The sequence below is a fragment of the Camelus ferus genome, chromosome 3 (genome assembly GCF_009834535.1).
Source record: "Camelus ferus isolate YT-003-E chromosome 3, BCGSAC_Cfer_1.0, whole genome shotgun sequence".
Taxonomy (NCBI): domain Eukaryota; kingdom Metazoa; phylum Chordata; class Mammalia; order Artiodactyla; family Camelidae; genus Camelus; species Camelus ferus.
The window spans coordinates 83,055,861-83,080,341 of NC_045698.1; the positions used below are offsets into that span (position 1 = coordinate 83,055,861).

Below are 24,481 nucleotides of genomic sequence, written 5' to 3' on the forward strand. Positions count from 1 at the left end.
ATAATCAGTGTTAATGGACAAAATATACCAAAATAGTTAAAGAAATATTAATACTTTCTTAATGTTTTCTTCCCATTCATTTTAGTCCTCACATTTTTTGACTGATTTTTCTCATGTGGAATAGGAATAAGGAGAGAGGATAAGTTTCCTCATCTCAAGAAATGTCCCTTAATATGTAATATTCTTCTGAACATGTGAAGGGAAGAAAAAGCAGGCAGGCCATGCAACTGAGAAGTCCCATCAAGTAAGAGTCTTTCTCTTTCATTGTGTTCTCTGAGTAGTCACGGCATACGCCATGAGGGTTCTTAAAATGTGCTTGCATCTTAATGTCCTTATTATTCATGAAGAAGGGACTGGAGGGTGTGCTTGACATTCTGACAGGGGGCTTCCTCTTGTATCCGATTTACATCCCAATACGCACACCTTTGGTCACCACAGACAATACTCCCCCAGATAAGAAATTAGAAATACAGTGTTCCATTTCGAGGTTTTCTTTGTGGAGTATACATGTATGTGAGTATGTATCTGTATCTCTACATATGTGCAACAATATATGCACATATGTATAGGGGTATGAGTGTTTGTGTGGAAAATTCCCTCCATTCTACCAAAAAAAGAACTTGATTAATAATTGTGAAGCTGACGATCAATTACTGTTCTGAGAAAGTAGTCGTTATTAACATATATCCCATATTTGATGAATGAATGATAGTAGAAGATAATGAGATCTAGAAATCATTGGAACAAAGGAAAAATATTAAAAATAATTTACATGAAAGACCTGGGCCAGAGTTACTCTTTAATAAATGGCAGCTCTTCTTATAATAATGAGTCTAAAGGCTTTTCTTTTTTACCTATTGTCTTTACATAATACTAATTTCCAAAAAAGACTTTGCAGTATTAAGTAGAAAATATATTTTAAAACCATATAGCCATTTTTAAAAAACTGGAAAAGAGAGGAGAGAGTTACATGAAAGCATTGGGAGGTCAATTGGGCTACAGAATCATCCAGCAGGTACTGAACTAAGGAAATCTATAGCTGTTGAGCCCAAAACTTACCTCTGAGTTTCCTGGGAATCAAGGAACGAAGAAAAACACAGTGAGTTGCTGCTTTGATAGCTAAATAACAAGTCATACCAGTTTCTCAGAATACATCAGTGTTCCTGTATCTATGTGACTGACCCATGAGAAATTTCTCTAGTTAGTATTTATTTAAGTAGTATTACCCATTTCTGGATTTCTAGGGGCTTTCCTGGTTTACAACCTGAAATTGTTTGTATAAAACTTTCATTCTCAAAGGAGCCTTGTTGGGAAAAAAATTACGTGGCCGTCTCCTTCAGCAACCGAAAAAGTTACTGAAACATAGGGACTAAGAAAGGTTTTAGGAAGCCCGAAACATATTATCTTGAAGTGCCTAATTTAAAAAACAATATGTGATTACAAATGCAAAATTAGGAAGAAAAGATAACATTTCTTTAGAGTGAAAAAATAAATCACAAAAAAATTAAAACTTCTAAAAGTTGACAACAAGCCATTAACAATTTGCTGTAACAATACTTTTTTTCCCTCTACATTTGTAGGCTGCATACTTTAGGAACAAACATCCAGAACAACATTTTTTTTAATTATTGAAGTATAATTGACATACGAGTTTAGGTGTACATGACAACAATTTAATTATATCATTATCTTTAGAGAAAATAGCATGGTTGATCGAACATTTTCATGATTACTGGTATTTTTAAGAAGTTCCTTTGAGCTTTACAACTTGTTTGTAATGTCACATAAATTTTTATAATTGTCAACTTTGGAAAAATCTCTGTTAATTTCTTTAGGAAATTTACATTTCAAGGTTTCTTGGGTAGACTAATCTTAAATATTCCTTAAACTGACATACATTGGCCAGTATGTCTTTGATGCTTTGGTTACAGTGGCATGTGGATTTTACTATCTTTATTAATGTCATTTATTGATGTTAAATCAGCAAGAAATTTAAGTATTTCTCTAGTGTATTTATATATGTGTTCTTCTTCATTAATTGGATTATTGAACAATCCAAGAATCTATTCATTATTTCTCTGAGAGCTTTATCTTTTCCATTTCAGGATTAATTGCTTTGGGTATGATCTACCTGTTCTTTTGCCTGGAATTTCCAGACTTTAGAGAAAGAAGAGGTGCCTGATACACAAAGGTAAGATCTGAAACATTGAGATGCATAAAACATGCAACTTCACACACAGACTCGTTACTATTTATAGTATTGCTACAGGTTTGTGTCCTACAAAGACAGAAATTTTGACAAGTCTATTTCCCTCAATTCCCATGGAAAAGAAAAACATAAAGTATAGTGGTTGTTTAAATTGTTTATGATGTTTTGTTCAGTGTGTTCTTGGCAGGTAGAAACTTCTATATTCACTTGGCACCGACGAGAACAGAATTCTCTGTTAGCAATTTTACCTGTTTCATGGTTGGAAGTGATTTTGAAAGACTAGCTATGGCTCTGTATGTTTCAAACCTTGTTTCTTTTCCACCACCCTTGTTCTTCGAATGCTGGTCATGTTATGACCTCAGGCCCTGCAGCTTTGTATCAGAACACCAGGAAAGCTGGTAAAGTATATGCCAGAAGAGGTAGGAATTGCACAATTTTCCACTAAAGTTAGTGCCATCACATAATGTAAACCACTAAGTCCAAAATAAATATATGGCCAACCAGAATTCCTCTTAGATACAAACATTTTGGGGCCCACACTAATACCGTCAGATATGAGGTAAAGTGTGTCAGAGGAGGTGAAATGGACTCAGGCAGTGGTTTTAACAGGTTGTTAATGAAATATTTCACTTTTGCAAATTTTACCAAAATTGTCAACTCTGTGAACCCCTCCCACGGCCTTCCTTGGAAGATTCCTGAGGAAGTGAGGGGCCCTGAAGTTGAACTTCTTCATCTTCATGATAAATCTGCCTCTGTAGACATAATGCACAGAGACTGCCCTTATTGAAGACATCAGTAAAGACCTGAGGCCAAGCGTTAAGTCTTAATTAAGTAAAGGTTCAGTAAAACCAGCTCGACAAAGTCTTGAAATACAGCTTTCTAGAAATTGTTAAAGTGTATAACTTAGGGAATCTAGAGGAGTAAGTGTTTAGCATATAACTCTTTAATATCAATGCTCTAAGCAGAGCATTTCTTAATGAGACAATTCAAAATTAAGGTAGCTAGGGAAGAAATTCTGTGTTGCTAATCTGAGTATCTCTGCGTATGGACTAGTAACATGTGAAATACTAAGACTTTAACTTTGTTCCAATCTGGTGTCCAGACTATTGACTTTACTAGACAAAGGTTAACAGTTTAATTTATTTATACAAATGAATTTCAAAATTCTTAATTGAAGTCCCTAATCCTGCCCATCGTAACGGTTTTGTTTCACAACTACTGAGGCAAAGAAACAAAATGCAAAAGCCAATGGCTTTTTTGATGTTTTTTTTTTCCTATTGTAACTCAGCCAACAGAATAAAGGAGTTGAGAGGAGGAAAGGCATGGCTTCAATAATCTCTCCTTTCCTGTATGGGACAGAGTCCTCCATGGATGAGAGGACGAGTAAGGCCAAGAGGTTCTCTGGGGCTTGTGGACAGAGAAAGGGACAAGTGGGGCTGCATCTTGAAGAAGCCAGGGTGAGGGTGGGGGAGGGGAGCCATCCTTCTGTTACTGTTTGGGAGGAAGGTGTGGGAGGCAGTGTTGCTCAAGACTTTCATCTTCTCAGTCTGGTTCAGTCTTACCCATGAATTCATATAAAGTCATCAGATTTCATACTCAGAGTTTGAACTGGAAGGCTCAGGTTTCATTTTCTCCTATCTTTCTGAACATCCTCTTGGTTCATTTTCTCCTTATTCTCTGTATTCTGATCTGTAAAACTATCCTGCAGTAAATTATGCTTTTCTAGCATCCTTCATTATTATCATCTTAGGCAGTTGACAAATGTGTGTATTTGATGTGTTTCATAGATAAACATCTATATCGGAAAGTGGGCAAATATGTAGTTAATATGTTTTTAGCATTAATGTCATATTTATGTAACATATTCAAGGCATATCTTTTTCCCCAAATCTAATTCAATTTAAAAAATAGATTGCATAATGAATTTTCAGATGTATTTTGAGTCTATATTCAATTATTTAAATTTGAAAAGTCATAATAAATTCTTTGCCTACCCCCAAATCCCAATTTCTACAAATATTGCTTAAAGTTTCTTAAAAATCTAAATTACACACAATATAGAGGGTTTATAATATCAGTTGAGTAATTACTCAACGTCTAGCTAGCTTCTTAGTGGTATGTGTTAGTTCTAAATGCAATAATAACATAGAATCAGATACAAATTATGTTTTACTTCCACATTTTAATAACCATGTATTGCCATATAAATAGAATTTTTTAAATGTAATTAGGCATGTAAGGAATGCAAAAACACATACCAATTTAAAATACAGAAAGTTGTTATATGACTGGTTTACCAACTAAAACATAATTCACTATAATATTTTTTATTTAATTTATACAAATTTGCACTCATAACAAACATTTGAATGAGAGTTTAGAATGCAAGAGATAGGTCTTTACACATTTGTCAGCAAAAGACTGATTTCACTTCTAGAATTTTTTTCAATATATCTCTGCAAGCATTTCTAAATATAGTATGAATGACTGAGTATAACCTCTAGTGACATTAGTCCAAAAACACAAATTATGTTTTGCATCCTTTATTTTTAATAAGTTACCAAAGGCAATGCCACTGACAAAAATTTTCCTTTCCTGCAAAAGTAGAATCTTTTCAATACATTCTTATTTCTGCTGTCTAGAAAACAGTCCTGAACACTGTTGCAATTATATTTTTTAAAACATTTTAAAAATAACTTCTTAAAAAGCATTATGTGTGATTATTAAAAAAGGAAATATGGGGAAAATCACTAGTATTATAAATTCATTTATGTATTATATGTATATATATTATATATTATATTTATTGTATATAATATACATATGTGTGTATATATATACAAAAACTTTAAATAATTGGATTATACTCTTTATATCTTTTTGTATTTCCAAATTTTGCTGAAATATGAATGGATTCTTTTTTTAAAGGAGATTTAGAATGGAAATGGTGCTGTCAAACTATTTTATAAAATGTTGGAATATATTTTGCATTATGCTACTTTTCCCAAATATTGAAACAGAATTAATGCTTCTATATGCTTTAAAACATCTTTGGTTCAGACCCTGTTAACTTGAAATTTATTATCATTTCCACTAGTACTGAGGGGACTGAAGCTTTCCTCTTTTAAAAACTATTTATTGAAGTATGATTTACATAAGGAAAGTGCACTTAAAAACTATTTATTGAAGTATGATTTACATAAGGAAAGTGCACAAATAACATGTTGCAGTTGGATTAAATTGTTTATAAAATGAAAACACCCATGTAGAGAGCATCCAGATCAAGAAACAAAATCTCAACAGCCACAGAGCAGCTGTCCCTCTGACCCCTTCCAGTCAATGCTAACTAACTCCGTAAGGCTATGAGCCATCTTGACTTTTAACACTGTTGATTGTGTTGGCCTGTCTTTGAACTTTACATAAATAGAAACATACAATATGCAGTGTTTCGTGTCTGGGTTCTTCTGCTAAGGATTATATTTGTGAGATTGATTCATATTTTGAGAGTAGTTGTAGTTTCTTCATTCTGATGGATTTCATTGTGTGAATATATCAACATTTACTTATCTGTTCTCTAGTCTCCTGTTGATGGGCATTTGTATAGTTTCTAGTTTGCAGCTGTTATGAATCATGCTACTATAAACATTTTGTATCTATTTTGGTGAATATATATAGATATTTATGTTTTGATAGAAATTTGATAAATATGTAGATAAATTTGATAAATACAGATAAATATGTTTTGATATAAAACCTGTGTATATTCAGCTTAGTAGGTAATGCCAAATGACTCTCCAGAGTGTTTTCAATGTGATAGCATCCATTTGCACACTCACCAAGAGTGTATGTGACTCCCCCCACATTTAGCACTGCTTTTCTTTTTCATCTTAGTCATTCTGGTAACAGAAATTTGTCTTCTCTATTAGTGAAATATTTTTCTAAGCAAAGCAATACTGTAAGTAATGATTAATCATAGCACTGTTGATACAATCTCTTGTGACTGTTTCACCGTTTGAAAGTGAAACATTTTCAGTGCCAAGTGTAGCAGTGAGTAAATACTGGTTGTATATAATACAATTACGCATGCCTTTTTTCCTTCTCTTTTATTCAGAGCACTCAGTGTTTAGATGCAACCCTGTTTTCTTCTACCTTTGGTGTACAGTAAACTAAAAATTGCCATACAAATATGTTAAATTCTTAATGGATTATCCTATTCAGGATTCTTTCTCTTACATGCCACAGATCAATACTTTTTATTTAAAAATTAAATAAATTTAGAAACAATTGAGGACAAAGTTTTAGTCCTTCCAATAGATGTGCTGTCATACCTCATAAATAAGGTGACTGTAACTTCTAGGTTCCTGGGATGATCCTCCTGGTTTATAGCTCTTTCTCTGGCAAAGTGCTTTTTTCACCTACAAAGGTATCCTAGTTTGAGTGATATATTTTATGAACACTCGACTCATAACCAAAGCCAGCTTGGCTCAAGTATTATGTTCAGTTAAAGTAAAAAAAAAGAAAAACGATCCTGTCTTTCAGTAGTTTACAGCTGAGAGTAACTTTCTGCTTCAGGTTTATCTGATTCAGGTCATGTTTGATGGAATATCCTGTAATGAATGAACATTATTTGGGGAATGAAAATATTTCCTTATTGACATCCTAATATATGATTTCAAAATTGACCCCATAAAATAAATTTGAGCTTTCATATTTGTCCTTTTTCTGCTTTGAGATCTTAAGCAACACTTTTCAGGGGTTCAGGATGGATTTGTGATTGCTTTGCCATTATTCCTATTTCAAAACAAGAATTCATTTATTGATAGGGGACATGTTTCTCAATAATACTGTTAACACTTTTTCATTTCATCCTTCATATTTCCTTTCTTTGTTAAATTTTCTCTTAAAGCAACACAAATATTGTGTTTTTTTTAATGAAACTTTATCACCATTCAAATGTTCTTTTAAGAGAAGTGACAGCATAGATTTAATGCTCTATGATAATGCAAACTAGCATAAGCTGGAGACAAAATGGGATGAATGAGTGCATATAAGTATCAAAATAGTATCAAAATTCCTTCTACAACCCTGAATCCATTGTAGCATCCTGTTTTATGAAGTGAATCTTTGTATTTATGTGGGTTATGTTATAATATAGAAGTTTGCACTAAATAGTTTTGACTATTTTATCCTAATAAAACAGGCATATGGGACTTACATACTGACCAGGGATAAAGCACATCTCAAAGGCAGACTCACAGTTAACTTCCTTGTAAGAAACATGGATTTGATGTTTAAGAGACCAGCTTGCTCTTATTTCCCATAATCAGAATGGTGATACAATACAACCTTGTGATGGTCTTGCATCCATGACCAGTAGATTTGTTTTACTCTTTAGATATCTTCCAGTCGCTATGTATCCAGAAGCATATTATATCTCAATATCCAAAAGCAAGTGTATCTCAAGATCCTCCCCCTTAAGCTGCCTCCACCTAGTTGAACTTGTAGCAGTTATCGATGTGTATATTCTCAAGCTCAGCATTCCAAACCCATTGCTCATACTTATCGTTGTGTTCCACCTGTGCTCACCCACAACCATGATCTCATTCCACTACACTCCTTAGAGAGAGTTTGTTCTTAATCTATGAACCAACGATCCTGGGAGTTCTCAGATAACGTGAAACTGAGGACATGAGCAGTGAACCATACAAGGAAGATTATGGTGGGTGTTCATTAACACTGTAACTGACATCGAGTTAGTTATGATGAAATAAAAAGCTATATAGACAGACCAGTGCTTTCATAACCACTAATATGATTGCTTCAAACCATCTTTATTCAATGTTAAGTGAATATACTAGTTTATTTTCTTTAGTCTGTTTCCTTTATGTGGCACACCTTTTTGGTGACTGGTGTGGGCTCTGAAGTTAGCTAGAATTGATTCTGAATCTGTGTGACTTTGGATAGGTTATACTATCTCTCTAAGTCTTAGCATATTCACATCTAATGTGGATATAATAATTATCTTATTTTTACACAGATTTGTTAAAATGGTGTATATAAAGTACTTGTCACTGTGCATGGCACATAGTAAGTGTCCTGTAGTGGTAATTAAAAATTGTTATTTTTAATCTTGTCCTCATATGAAAGATAGCTCACCAGAAAAATCAAAGTTGTTAAAAAACACTCTAGGAAATCTAGAAAACTCTCTAGAAGTACTGCTTATCAAGTTTTGATTCTTTTACTCAAGCCATTATGAATGCAGCAGAATTATTCATTGAAAATGATTTAAATCCGAATTTGGTGATATCCTAAACAAGATGCATGCATATACACACACATATACACACATATATATACACACATACACATATATATAACAACTACAGTAAATGAACATTGTGGTTGTCACATTTCCTGATACGCTTATCAGTTCCTGGTTTTCTCTGCTCATCCCTTAGTAGCTCTTTTCCGTATACTACATCAGAAGATTCTAGGTTCAAATTCTGAACTCCCTCCTTCCTAGATTGTGATTTTGAGCAGGAAGCCTAATTTTTTACAAGTCATAGTATGCAACTGCATGAAGTTGCTGTGAAGGATACATAGATAATATTCATCATATTGCCAAGAGCTGGTAAAAGTTAGCTAACCTGTGCTTCCATAGTCAGTTCCTCTGGAATAGGTTTACCACTAACTACAGACCATTCTTGGCATCTTTGCAATTGCTGAAGGTTCAAAGTTAAAGCAGTTCTTCTTATTAATCATTCCCTGAGGCTGTGGCGTGCTAGAATTTCAGGAGGCTCATGCACTTTTTCAGTACTGCTTGGAGCTACTTACTTATTAGGAGGAATGTCCTCTGTGTTCTGTGTGTTTTTACTCATTCTCTCTCTTCTCCGTGCTCTCTGATCTTTGCTGGGTCTCTCTCTGAACTATGCTGCCAAAGGAGGAGCAGATTATTTTTTCAGCTCTATCTTAAAGTAGGAAGAGAGTTGCATCCAGGTCAGGTATGATTGGAAAATAATTCGTTGGCTGTACACAGAAATCCAGGACTATACGTTACTTCCTACTCACTGCAATTTGAAACAATTCTCTTAGCTACAGCCACTTAGGAATTTGCTGTCTATTTCAATCCTACCAGTATTTGAACTTTAGAAATAGACTACTTATCTATATTGAAGTAACAGATGAGTTTAAGGGATAATACATTATGCCTTTTGTGACTTCAAAGGATATTCTTGATTTCCTGATTTGCAGTGTATTTTTTTCTTTTCATTTATTCAACAAATATTTATTGAGTCCCTTCCATGTTCTAGATATTTTAGGTATTAGGGATTAAGCAGGGAACAAGAAGGGAGTATATTAGGTGGGAGTTCTGACTTTTAATACAGTGGCCGAGAGAGAGCATTTGAGAAAAGAGGAGGAACAAGCTAGGAGTTATTTGGGAAAAGAGCATTCCTGGTTGGGGAAGAGCGAATGCAAAGTCCTGGAACAGAAGTCTGTGTGTCTTCATTTGGTTTCTTGTGGAAGCAAGAAGGAAGGTGTAGGAAAGGAGGGTGGAGAAATATCCAAGGACAAGGACAGAATGGGTAGATTTCCACACACCAGTGTAACAACTTTGGCTTTTCCTTCAGGTTCCTTACAAACTCAGGTGATCTCTGCAAGATAGAGAAAAAAAAGAGCACACACGATGAGGTTGTGCAGTTATGGAGATAAGTAACCACATGCTGAGTGTAACTTTTAAAGAGAAGTGGGGGTGGCCACCGTCAGTGGGCAGAATAGGTGTCTACCCAGGTGCGTGTATATGGGTCAAATTCCATCTCTTCTGGGCGTTTATCCCAAATGATTGAAATCAGGATTGTCAGAAAGATGTCTGCACTTTCATGTTCATTGCAGCTTTGTTCACAATAGCCAAAGTATGGAAACAACCTGAATATTCACCAACAGATGAATGGATAAATAAAGTATGGCATGTATTAGCCTTAAAGAGGGAAATCCTGCCATTTGCAACAATATGGATGAACCTGGAGGTCACTATGTTAAGTGAAATGAACCAGTCATAGAAGGACAAATCTACACAATTCCACTTACATAAAGTATCTAAAATAATCCTGCCCAGGAACAGAAAGTAAGACAGTGGTTGCCAGGGGCCAAGGGTAGGGAAAAATGTGAAGTTGCTTTTCAACAGGTATAATGTTTCAGTTATGTAAGATGAATGAGTTCTAGAGATCTGTACATCATTGTGCCTATAATTACCAGTACTGTCTTGTGTACTCAAAAATTTATTAAAAGAGTAGATCTCATGTTAAGTGTTCTTATCAATATGTTTAAAACACTCCAGCTCTTCAAGGTATATGCCCCTAAACCTTACACCATTTATCATAATGCCTAAAGTTCCACCCTTTTTGATTATTCTTTTAACCTCAAAAAATATTTGTATCTTCAAAAGTATTATCATAAAATCTGAATATTGGCTGAAGAGAATGGTACATTTAACAATTGGCAATGAGAGAAAGCAAGTTCCACGATCACTTAAGTAATGTCTGAAATTTGGTAAACACTTAACTGTTAGGCAGTCAGGTGTCAGGTGGTCAATTAGGACAAAGCTGAAAGTAACAATCAAGACTTGACCACTTATTATGACAGTACAAGCAAGAGGCAAAAGTGGTGACACTTCCCCAGTATTTCATTTTTCCCGTGGAATACTATCAGCTGAAGGTCAGGTGGATGCAGCACAGAAGCCCCAGCAGAAGACTTCTACCTCTTTACGGACTCATGGGTTGAATGGGAACAGTAAAGGAAAGGGCCAGGAGTGACCGAATCAAAGAGGAAAAAGTAGATCAGCCAAAGTCAGGATAAAAGAGGTCTCTGGTGGAAGTACCTGAGAAGTGCATCAGCCAAGACCCCAGAGAAGGAGGCCTCCAGATGGAGTCTCATGTGCCCGGAGGGCAGATGAGCATATGGGCATGGTTGGCTCAGAGGGGCCCGAGTCCTTGACTGCAATTGTCTTGAAAAACTTCAGTGCACTGGTTATGTACTAAGCCTGATGTGGGGAAGGCAGCTTCCTCAAGTGAAGCCTGCCATGCAGTGTCTTCTCATTGCCTATGGGAAGGCCTGAGAGAGCACACAGGATGTTGGTCGGAAATCAGGCTCGCTTTCTATTGACCATAAAGAAAGACAAAAAAGAAAATCTGTAAACAGGGAAATGGGTTTACACCATGGACAGACTTCTCCATTCTTTTTCCTACAAGTGATCCTGAGGGAATTTTATTAGAGCCAATTTAGGGTGTTTTAATTAGCTAAAAAGAAAATTAGGTCAGTGCAAAATAGAAATTATATTATATAAAAGACTGTCAATGTATATTCTGGTGTTTTCTTCCATATAACTAGAACAAATGAAGATGAATCATTTAAATCAATGTTGCCCTAAGGGAAGAACTCCAACCAGAATAATGTGTCTTTAGAGTCATATTTCTTTTAAATAAAACTATTGAAAGTGGATGCATTTTATCTGTCATTATCAGTGAGATTTTAATCATTGTATCTATAATGTATGCTTCCTTGGTAGACCTGACTGATAAATACAGGGTGATTGCTTTAAAATAAAAGGCATACTTTCTTGATTTCATCATCTGCTATTATTAGTAAGCATGAGATATTGACAGATAAAATTTTAAAGTGAAAATAAGTAAAAACATTGAAATAACTTGGTTTAAAGTACCGCAGCAGATATCCAGCTGTCCTCCAAATAGTGACACATTAGCGTAACCAAATATACCCAAAAAAATTTGTTTGAGATTTCAGATAGCGAAGTGTGTTAGTGAATTTGTGTTTTACAAATTTAATCATTCTAGCAAACCTTAGCAAAATATGAAGTAACCCCCAAATAAGACATAGGTCTAATTTTCTTTGCTAAAATATTCTAGATTGCCACACAAGTAAAAATGACACAGGAATTGGAAAAATTAAACATTATGAGCAGCAATTATGTCTTAATTTCTGAACCTATATCTATGTTTATAAAATTAGGAGCTAAAAATAAATAAATTAATTAAATAAATAAATAAATAAATAAATAAATAAATAAATAAATAAATAAATAAAATTAGGAGCTAGATGAAATAATTTCAAAATTTTCACATTTCTTGTTAATCAGATGAAACATTAGTGTTAAGTCATAGTGTAACCTAATTGGGGAGATGCAGGGCCTGCTGAGAGAAGAAAGGAACAATAATGCACAGGAAGTGCCGGGACTGAGGTGCTTCAGCACTAGGAAAGTAGGATCCTCCCAAGAGCGCTTGATCCAAGGGTTCCAAGCATAAAGTTTGATAAAAAAAAAAAAAGAGTTTATCAATATGGGAGACACTCCTTGGGAATATAAACTAATCGAAATTTACAGTGACATATTAGTATATTTGAAAAGAGATTTACCTTTATTAGCTCAAAAATATTGTAGAATTTGAAAACAAAAATGAAAGGAGTGATTTTTATGAGCCAAGGTAAATTTATGAAAGTACCTAAAAGAGAAAGAAAAGCTCCAGACACAGTAGCGGATCCGAATAGGCCTACACCATTCTTGATGATGTTAATCACCATTTCTGTATTACTGAGTTTCTGGTTTTATATTTTTGTTTTCTTATTCTTGTTTTTGGAATTCTTTCACACTTAAATTAACCTTCTGTGTTTACTGTGCCCTATAAGGGAATCTGACTTTTTTTTTTTTTAATTAGAAAATGTTTTCTAGACCCCGGAAATTGATTTCTTTTTTGTTTCAGAACAAAAGCTGAGATGAAAGGTTATGTCTTCTCTCTTCCTCTCTTTTTCAACCACTAAAAATAAAACACAGTGTACAGTGCTTTCTCTTTTCCAATCACAAGTCACCACATCAGTCATCCATGAATATCTGGGGTTTTTTAAGTCTAAATTTAGAAGAATTAATTACAGCGATTAAGTAGGGAAATTGTCCTTTTTTCAAGGAATAAATCAGGTTTACTCCATTTGTATCACTTTCTCTCCTCAATGATTTATTGCTCCTCATCTTTTATCTTTAGTTAAATTTGTACCTTTATTATCTTTTTAAACCATTAAGTAGATTATTTCAACATTTCTGTTTCTAAAGCTAAGTTTACCATTGCACTACATTCTTAGGTGAAAGAGGAAAAATAAATCTAACTTAAAGCAATTAAATAATACCATCATTTTTTGTTTGTATATTTTTCAAGTCGGTTTGTGTATTCAGTTACTTTCCTTTTTGATTATATTACTTACATTTCCCAGTTTGCTTAGTTTCTTACGCTCAATATCAGTATTACAGTCTTTAATAATTTGCTTATGAACATGTTCAAAAATTGTTTTAACTAAGATTGTAAGCTATGTAACCATCTTCTTTAATATTGCCCATCAAAAGCTACCGTATGTTGAGACCCAATGGTGTGAATGCATGCTGTGCTTTTGGAGGACATAATACAGGGATCAAGCATGCTGTTGTTTTTTTTTTTAAATGTGCAATCTATACACATTTGATTAAAAAAAGTGATCTCATTTCATTTGACTTTTTTATATCATGTTAGCGTGGTCCATGTATCAAAAAAAAAGTCTCAGAGAGAGTTTTTAGCTGATCCACCATTTCTTGGGAGACTGGAAATAATGTTTTTCATCTGGCTAAAGGTGCTGTTAATAATTTTGCTCTCTGATCATTTGACATCTGTTTCATTGCTTTTTTTCTCTCATGTTCTATGATCTCTCTTCCTCCTTAGTACTTTTTCCATCTACATTTAATTCTAATCAAATAATGTTAGGTATAACCAGTCATTGCACAATATTCCAAATAAAACAAAGATCCGTAAATAAAGTACAATTTTTTTCCCAAGGAGTTAATTCAAAGTTCTATTGTCAACAAATGTAGAATGGGAACATGGGTATGGTATTCAAAAGAACAACTGTCTATCATCTTTAAAAATCAGTACTGATTTCAAAGGGCATTGATAAGCAGAGGGTCAGCATATTTTTTCAGTCATGCTCTTGGGGAACCATTAATTTAAAATGTTCTTCCGGACAATTTGTTCTATTAGGATCTCACACACACACAAAAAAAGAAACTTTCAGTTCAAAAGAGGAAGGGTAAGGTATTGGTGGAAAATTGTAAAAGATTAATGCTTTTTTTTTTCTTTTTTGATTAACAAATCTGAAAGCCAAGACACTTTCTGTTTCTAATCATGTTTCCATTAACTTGGATAAAGTACAAATTTAATCTGCTACAAACGTCTGTAGGATAGTTTAATATAGTATAAATGTAGTGGAGTATGCACACAATAGCTAATTTATATAATAAAACTTTAATGGTAAAAATAAAAAGAGAAAATAAAAGTACGTAATTAAAAGTAACTATCTTTCCTGTAAGACCCCTAAATTGTTTAATCTCCCCAGAAGCACCGTTGTTAAGTTTATTTCGTTATTTTTCAAATATTTCCTATGCATATACAATCATATGAATTTCAGCGTTTAGTTTTTATTTCATTTTGTTTGAGCATTATCCAACCTGTTTTCTCAGTAACTGACTTTTTCAGTAGTATCCATTCTCTTTTATACAGCATCTATTTTTAAATGTTCTAAATAATTTTACTTTTCCCTTCATTGCTGAGCTATGCCAGCTCCGTTCTCCGTTCTTAAGAAATATTATCTCTCAGTAGTTTCTTCAGTTTGGTATTCTTTGCAGTATTTTTAAAGTTGTGTATTAATTGCATTCCTTTTTTTTTTACATTTTCTTGTAATTTCTTTACATATATCACATACTGTATCTTTCTAATTATTGCTAATCTTGGAATGACAGATACTATTTCTGGGCCAACTTGCTGCTTAACAGTAAGTGGCACTTGAGTCTGAGCCAGAGTATTGTGCTGGGAAACATGCATATAGAATTCAGGTCAGTTACACAAACTCACTAACACTCTACCCTTGGGTATATCTGCACAGAGATAGCAGAAGATATTTCTGACTCATAGCAGAACCCTGTGTGTCACATGTTCTTTACTATTTTGTTTTCTTTTTTTAAACTTCTCCTTGGTTGCCAGAGATTAGAAGTTTTAGAAATGATATTCACTTACTGCGCTCCTCCACCCTGGCACAGTGACAAGAGCCTGAGGCACAGATAATGTGTTCATAATGTTCTTCATCTTACCCCACTTCCCCTGTCACTCCGCTGGTGTCACATTGGCACAAGGACTTCTTATAACCTGTATGTGCCAATTGGCCTTATTTTTCCAAAGAAGACATTACTGGTTTACCCCTTTCCACTCCCCAGGCTGTACCTCCTAATTTGGAAATACTCTGTGTCCTGTTTGAGATCTGAAATGGTTTAAATCCTGAGTATCATCCCTCATTTTGACCTGTATTTCAGTATATTTGCTAGTAGTTCTTCTATCGTTTCATTAAAAATAAAGCTTATTTTTCTGTTCTTCTTTGTTTTTAATTCCACTGATTTTAGAGCAGAAAATAGAGGTAGCAATAACTTTAAACAATAACTTTTAACCTGAAAACTTCATCCTGAGTTTAATTGACTTGCTGTTATAAAGGAAACAATAGGTAATTTTTTTCTGAATTTTCACTCTTTTTAAAAATTTTTTAGAAATTTCTTTTGTTGCATGGATAGAAAAAAATTCTTATTTGGAGGGTTTCTAAAATAATATAACTTAATGAACATATTAAATCTTTTTTAAAATATGAACATTTGCTTTCATAATAATACGGTATTTTTTCTGTGATGAAACCAATGATGGAGACATAGACTCAACTTACTCTTTTTTTTTTTTTTAACCGGAGTGGGGAACAAGAAATGAAAAATACTATTAAGGGAAGGAAAACTGGCAGAACAAGTTTTAGATAAGCTGCCATTATTCAGAAATGTATATATGTATGTATACTTATTTGCATATACGTATTTAAAATATATTTTAACTAGTTTCCAGACAAATTAGGGAAATATATGTGTTCTCAGAATAAGTACAAAAACTTTGGCTTTATCTGTCTGGTTTGTTGAGTTAGGTTTGGTTTGAGTGACTTTAATGACCCAAATGTGGGATTGAGGAAAATTTTCATCAAAAGTGAAGACATTTGATCCTTTCTCTTGGCAGTGTAATCACAAAGGTAAACTGATGATCAGAAATTATATTTTTAAATGCTTCTTTTAGACTGAGGAGCTGTTCCCAAGGAGTTTCATTAGGTTTTTTTGTGATTCCATGCCTGCTCTATTTTAGAGACAAAAAGGAGGCTTCAGAGGTGTTACAAGTCAGTGGGATCTGTTTCCTAGAGCACTGCGCTTTCTTACCCAGCCAGCACTTGACTCCATTCATTCAAGACAGTTTGGCATCATCTTTACTATACAGAGAAGTTACATTTGAACACATGCTGATCAGTATTTTGACTTTACTTTAAAATGAGAGGAAAGAGTTTGTGTATATATTTTATAGAAGATTTAATTAATTGATCAAGTCAGAGGCCATTAAATTTGTTTACGTTCTTAAATTTTATATTTTATTGGTAACTCACGTAATTTTTTTTCTGTTTTAGAGTTGTCTTTGATGGAAATTCAGTCATATTTCTTTGTCTTGTTATTTTATCTTCTTAGTAAATTAATTAGCTGCCAACTGAATTTGAATCTACCTTCCGCTTAAAAATCTTGTTCTTATTTCCATACCTGAGTTCTTTCTAATATCACTTAGTCCATCCCAAGCATTACAACTACTCTTTTATCACATCTGAAATCCCATGTAAGAATTTGCATGTATAAAGAGGCACAGGCACTCCAATCTCTATTGTACAACAGATGCATTTCATTTTGCAGGTATGTTTTGAATGTTGGAAAATGTTAATCCCAAGAATACTACATTTAGAAAGGTCAATTCAACCACGGGAGAATTTTCTTAGAGCTGTTCATTACAAACCTAAGCATACTTAGAGCTCTCCTCTCCCTCAGATGACATAGGGGACATTTTAGATTAACAGTAGGCAGGTGTTTTGCTCACTTTTAAATGGTTATTGTTTCAAAGCCTGCATTAATTATAAAACCCAATAATTATAGACAACTTTGAAGACGTACTAAAATTTGAGTTCTGAGTTAGGATTTACCTTGTAAGTACTAAAATACTAACCTACGAACCAACAGGTTTTGTTAGTTATAAAATAGTCTTCCTATTAGACCAATGAGATACTTAACAAGTTGAATAACACGATATGTATATGCAGACACATGTGCACACACAAATAGAAATGGAGAGAGAGCAAGAGAAGTAAAACAGTCTCAGAGTCAAATTCAATTTGCAATCAGGAATTGAAGCTGGTAGATTTTATCTTTAAATAATTAGATTCAACAACCATATGCTATTGAAAATTAATGTCTGTCTGGCTGCCTACTTAAAATTAATTGTGAAAGATCACTTGCCAAAATATCAGATATGAAAGATGTATTTTGTAAGTTTCTGGTTATTTGTACCATAAGGGGTTGTTTTGAGTGTGTCAAACCTTTTAATTTCTTTAAGAAGATATTAAGAATTGATATAACATGTTTTATTTGAATGTGGAAGGGCAGAGAGGAGGAACTCTTCTAAAAAGTGTATATATTTATATACATTCCTTTATGGAAGGAAAATCATAGGCAAATAGGCAAGAAGAAACAGATGATGGTGACTGGGCAGCAGGGTTTACTTGGAGCTAGACTTAGGGTAGTTCAGCATAGGGAGCAAGCGGCAAGTAGGGAGCCTTCCCAACAGTGGTCACAGACCCCAGATCAACCAGAATGTCAGAACACTATGTCCAAGTGAGCTGGCAACATCTGGTAATTGTTTGGGTGGATAATTCATGCTAGGATTGGAGAAGAAGGAAAAGTGACTCATAGAGGATTTTACCTTCTTCAAAAATCTACTTAAATGATTTGACACTGCATGTACATATACAATGTGTTGTTTACACCCATAGTTTGGGAGATACAGAAAGAGAATAGTGTGTAATTCACTGAAGCAATATATTAGTGAACTTTAAAATTGGAAATTGAATAAGTAACACTAACATGAATTCAGCAAAAGTAAAACATTACTTTGGAACAAAATTATAACTAATTTAACTGTAAAACTATACATTGCAAAGTGCACTTGATTTTTTAAACACAAAATTCTCATATTTTCTAAGTCCAAGTCAATGTCTGTGAAACTCTAATGGAAGTGGACCCCCAATCTGTCTGAGGTTGTAGTAATACTATAAATGTAGTTCTCATGAACCACATATGAAATACACAAGATAATGAATATCTGGTTCAGCTCCTCACTCAATTCAGCAGAAAGAATGACCTACACTCAGATGGCATCCTCACTCACTGAAATGCTTCCGGAACTAATCCTCATAATGGTTGTTTCAATAATTTCTATAAATAATAACTTACTAAGGGAGAAATATTTTTTACTCATCGACTTCATCTTCTTACAAAGTAAAAAATGAGGTCAGAATGATATGATAAATGCTTTTGCTCTGTCTTCTTAGTAGATTTTTCATAACACCACCATAAAATGTGTATAAAATATATACCTTGTCAGATTGACTTGGTTTCAATTTTCTTTTCAGCTCAGGAAGAAAGTTCATTTGAGAGTTCATTTATTTGCATATCTATGTATTGTTTTAATCTTTGCAGTAGATGCAACATAGGATATTAAACTCCTTTGAGTGCTCCATTCCATCTTAAGAAGCAAAGAAAAAAAAATCACATTAATGCAATGAAAGGAAACTGCCACTCTGAAGTGGCTTTGCTTGAAGTACATCTTAGTTCTTTAGTTTAACTTGTCCTTTGAAAATAAAACCTTGAGGTTTTAAACTTGAACCTATACTTTTTTGGAGGAAAATAATTCATAAATAAATTAGATTAAGAATATGTGTAATAATAATATACTGAAAGAACTAGGAAACTACATTTAAAATAATTTAAAGTCACTACTTTCCTCTGTTTAAGTTTGTTTCCTAAAATTAATACAATAGCGCCAGATTTTCTAACATCTGAAAATGTAAAGTATTTATCCCTATATGCAATTTATGATTTTTTTTTGGTGGGGATACTAACCATTCATTCATTAATAAGTTTATGTATTCATTAAAAAGATGTGTGTTGAATGTTCTTCCAGTGAGCAGGCTCTGTGCTGAGAGTGTTTCTCAAGTCTTAGACCTGACATACAGTTAAACTTTGTCTTGTGTTGAATTTGACATTTAGAACACAGATGTAAGTAAATGCCAGAGTTTTACTCTGAAGATGTAGCAATTTCCTCTACCTGAGACTGTTTGTCCTTTTTGGTTCTGCCCAGTTCAGTCAAAAAACATTTATACAAACTTCTAGTGGCTGATTCCCATAACCAAATTGTGTAATTCATATATAACCACAGAATTCTACGAGAACAGGATATGATTCATACCTTGCTCACTATCTTAGTTTCTGTTTTTTGCTTCTTTTTTTTTTTCTTTTACTAGCGTGGGATGCATGAGTTCTGATGTTAAAAGCAACATCTTACATTTATTATGTTGTTCTTTCCTCCGGAAGAACACCAAATAATACATTTTCTTCACCATGTTCCTGAAACAGGGTTCAACATGGTCATCCAAAAATTAAAATCATTCTTGTAAAATCATTTCTGTATAATTTTTGACAGAGTAGCCTCACTCTACAGACTGTTCCAAACCTGAGATCATTTGCCTTCTGCTACTAAGTAAAACTCTTAGATATCAGTGTCTATTTACGATCTCACATTCCTCATCATTTTATCTGCTTTTTGCTTTTAAGGGGTAAACATTTCTCTTTAACCATTTTCACAGCTAGTGGTCTGACACTTAAGTATAATCCTATGAGTCTTCCTTGAGAACTTATTTATATCATGCCAAAAACTTCTGACTCTTGTCTCCACTGACAACCCAACCCCACTTCTTCTTTCTACCTTCACACCTGTGCCTGCTTTTTCACAGCATTCGGCTGCATTGCTGTGACAGTGTTCTCTTGGGAAACCTTGGCACCAGTTTGCTCAGTCTACTGAAGTCTTTTGCATAACGCTTGAGTGGATTTTTCAAAAGAGTCCTTTTAATAAAGTCATGTTGCAACTTGTGTAAGGAAAGCGATTCATGAGTTATAATGGAATGGAGTAATGGAATCCCACCTTTAATTCCTTTTCTTAAATTAAAAACAGTCCTATAATGGCTTTTTAAAAATAATAGATTATATGTCTTATACTCCTGTGCCAGAGAGTCTATTGCACAAAAAACAGACTTTTTTCCCTAAATGGGTTGGGTGAGTTGGGAAAGAATGCTGTCTTTTCAGGAGAGCCTCACTCTTTAACTTGAAATGCTCTTTAAGTGGAGTGCCCTGAGAGCACATAAAGAGAGAGAGCAGAAGTGTGTGTGAGTAAGGGTGTCATTAAGGAAATTGATTTTCAGAGCCTCAACTTCTACATATTCTCTTTCCTGGGAAAATGCTTGCTATAAAGGGACATGCCTGTTCTTTCCTGGCTCCTCTTGGAAAATCACCTTTTTTCTCCCCTTCCCAAATTTTACACATTGCATTGCCCAGACATGCAGAAGCTCCCAGGTGCTAAAGGAAAACTCCATTAAAAAAGGTACCACAGCACTTCTTCCCATCTGTCGCAGCAGTAGATCTATTTCCAATAGAACTTTACTTTTTATGTTTTAAAAATTTTACTTATAATGATTTATAATGTCCTGAACAATTGGTTACTAATAACAATTATTACAATAACTAATTTCAGAAGAAATTTTAGACACTTAAATTTAATTTTCATAGGCAATTTTAGTATAAATACATACTCAATTATATATTTTATTGCAAAGAAATATGATAGTGTTCAATAAAAATGCTCAAGCATAAAAATATATTAGGATGAAAATATTTGGGGAAAATTGAATGAAAATATAATTCCACTGAGGAAAAAGCAATCAAACTTTTGAACATTAAAAATTATATGTTTGTGTATTTTTAACTAAATGATGGAGTAATTATATCATTGTGATTATATTTATAATCCTTTTGGATACATTTTAAAAAGTGATACGACAATTATATTTAAAATAAAAATTATATCTTTTAAGCCATTGAATTGTGTGATAAAAAATTTAAATTCTGATTTTAAAAACAGGATATCTAACTTAAAATTATCTTAGGGAGTAGAAGACTAAAAAATTTGAAAATCCACAGGTCTCAAGCTCACAGCTTAACAATGCTTATGAGCCTCGTACTTTTAGTATGTATTTGCCTTTTTTTCTAAAAGGGATCCTCACTCCCAAAGAAGTCATTTCTCTCCAACTCAAGCCTTTACAGTCATCTTGGGGACATTATTTTTCCTTGGGGCAGATTTATCTGTGCATGGTAGAGCTCATACCAAGATCATTGCCCTTGGGCCTTTAAATCTCTTGCTCTGCATGCTGGTTTCTTCATATTAGGATCATTCCTGAAAATCTCCTCCCTTCTTTGATGTCACATAGTCAACTTGAGCAGCACATGAAAGGTATATAGATAGCTGGTTGTGAAGGAACTTTTAATAGCATTTGTAGGAAGTCAGAGAATACCACCTAAGGGAAGCTGCAGCCTACAAATGAGCCACATATGGGAGATAGGGAAACAAAATTCTAACCTTACCTGAGCTTCCTAACTCACCATTTTCCTAAAATTGTCAAATGTTGCTAATCATTTATTAAGAGTTAAATATAAAGGATACCTTTTAATCTGTATGTCATATGAATTCACTGCATTATTTTAATAGTGGTGACAGTTCCTTCTTTGAAGTACAGCTTCTGTAACACCTGTCTCTTAGATCACCCCATACTCCTCCCACAAATACTCAAACTCTTTCACGTACAACTCTTGCTTTATCTGTCCCCAAACTCTGCTTGTCTTACTCTAAACACTGTCTTTGAAGAGCTCACCCACAGTCTGGTCTTTAGCTACCAATAGGATATTAACACAGCTCAAATCTGTGTTTTCACCTTAGGTCTTTCTACTCAGTTTCATTTGAATCTTGCAACATACTCGTGAATAATTTTTCACTTTGATGTCAATTATCTTTCCCTTCAATATGAGTAAAATTTTTGATCCAGTAAAATATCTAATATATATCCAGTGATTTCCCATCTACTCTAACACAAAATATCATAACCTGTAGGCACATATACCACTGTAACTAAACAAGCAAAATCTGGACACACTCAAGTTATTCACATCTAAACATTGGAACTCTGCTTCAGCCAGATGGGTCACTTCACTCTCCAGTATAGATACCCTCAGTCTTATTCTAAGTCTTTGCTGCAACCAGTCTCCCCACCTGAGATGCCCATCTCTTTCCTCTTCCAGTATCCAAAGACACTCCTTTCATTCAAAGGTTGACCCAGTTCTCAGTACAGTTCTTAACTCTTCAAATAACCACTTGCCTTGGCATTCTAGAACTCCAATAGTATGTTTTGTGCATAAAATTCATTTGGAAATTAAGTCATATACAATCTTCAACATATAACAGCCTCATGCATATATTCTTTTATTTCAAAGCTACTACCTATGCTCTTAGAGGATAGGAATCTTTGTTTTCTACCCTTTAATGCCTAGGAGAATGTTGTGAATGTAATAGCATTTTAAAAGTATTTGTTATATTAATAACTAAATGGAAGACTCATTTTTAAGAGTGTATGAAAAATTGTCAGAACGACAACTGACAATTGCTAAAATGTCAAGGGAATAAGACATTTACTATAATCCCAAAGTCCTAGAGCCATGATTATATTCTGCTAGAATAATGGTCAACTGTAGGGTAGGAGTTGAAAATGTGAAAAATACCTTCTTGTCCAAATAAATCTCCATTAAAGATTCTGCTTCCATGTTTAAAGTTCTCGTAGTTCCTCAGAGTTAACAAAGCCCAAATGATAACACAGATGTTATTTGGAAGAGTATTTTGGCTTAAATTGGTTTATCAGATTAGTCAAGCTAGTTGTCCTGATTTCAAGAAGATGTTAGAATGCACAGAGATGAGGAAAAGGAATGAAGGGGAGAGTCCAGAGCGTAAGCCCCAAGGAAGGAAATAATTCAGGGGAAATATTTGGAGAAGCAAGGATGTATGATAAATACGTTAAATATGTGAGAAGGAGTGAAGTGTGGGCTGCCAAAAAGTGGGTTCAAAAAGTAGCTCTTGAATGATTTATATCTATATTGCAGGGATGTATAAGGCAACTTTGGTGAATAAGTATTGGGTAAATACTTAGATTTAGTGAAAATATCATCAAATGAAGAATCAGAGTTGGCACCTTGGGGGAAATGTACTATCAAGGTTTCTAAGTGCCTTGTATAGTTCATTACCTCACCCAAACTGCATTTCCTTGAGTATTCTGACTTTTGTTCAGTTAATGTTTATGTAAGATAAAAGAAAGTTGATCAAGAAAAGGAGCAAAAGGGAGACCAAAGTAAAAAGAGGAAGAAGGGAAAGTACATATATTGAGCATTAGTATGAGATCTGAAAAATTTTTAGATATATTTTTAGCATAATGATAAGTACAGTCATTCTCTGAGAAGAAAATGAGATTCAAAAAAATTAGGTAAATAGTCCAGGAGCACTTGCTTAGTAAGAGCTAAATCTGGTATTTGACATAAGGTCTCTATAACTCCGATGTCCACACTTTTTTACAAAATTCAAATTCAAATAAAGATGTAAAAAGGCAAAGAAAGAAAAGCATCATGAGAGCTTAGATTATCACTTACCATGTGACTACACTTAAAAAAATGTTTATTGACATGTAGTTGATTTACAATGTTAGTTTCAGGTATCATTCAGATTCTTTGCCATTATATGTTATTACAAGAAATTGAATATTGTTCCCTGTGCTATACAGTAGGTCCTTGTTGTTTATCTGTTTTATATATAGTCATGTGTGTAACTAGACATTTTTATGTGATGTCAAATTCCCTAATAAGGGAAGGAAGTCAGTTTTCTGTGTTTAAACATGTAAACCAATTTTGGATTATTTAAGTGTCTTAGTCTGGATTCCAGGAGCAGACTCTGAAATAGGATTCATATGAAGATAGTTTGTTTGGCAAGTGATCCCAGTAAACATGAGCAGAGGAGTGGGGAAATGATACAGACAAAGTAAGGAAGCCAAAAAGATACTGCATTATTAATCAGGCTTCCATAGTAGCTTAATCCCACAGATTATTACCCCTAAGAGGAGAGAACTGAGTGTTATGAACTGACTCCTAGCAGTCAATGA

At 33.9% G+C, this 24,481-nt stretch overlaps 1 protein-coding gene across 1 annotated transcript in view; it reads left to right on the forward strand.

The window, feature by feature from the left end:
* The first annotated feature begins 2,170 nt into the window (after positions 1 to 2,170).
* The window catches only part of PRR16 (proline rich 16), a 318,375-nt gene continuing 296,064 nt past the window's right edge, over positions 2,171 to 24,481 (forward strand). The window contains exon 1 of the transcript XR_004318663.1: positions 2,171 to 2,191. The gene's annotated coding sequence lies outside the window, so the exon portion shown is untranslated. The remainder of the gene's footprint in view (positions 2,192 to 24,481) is intronic.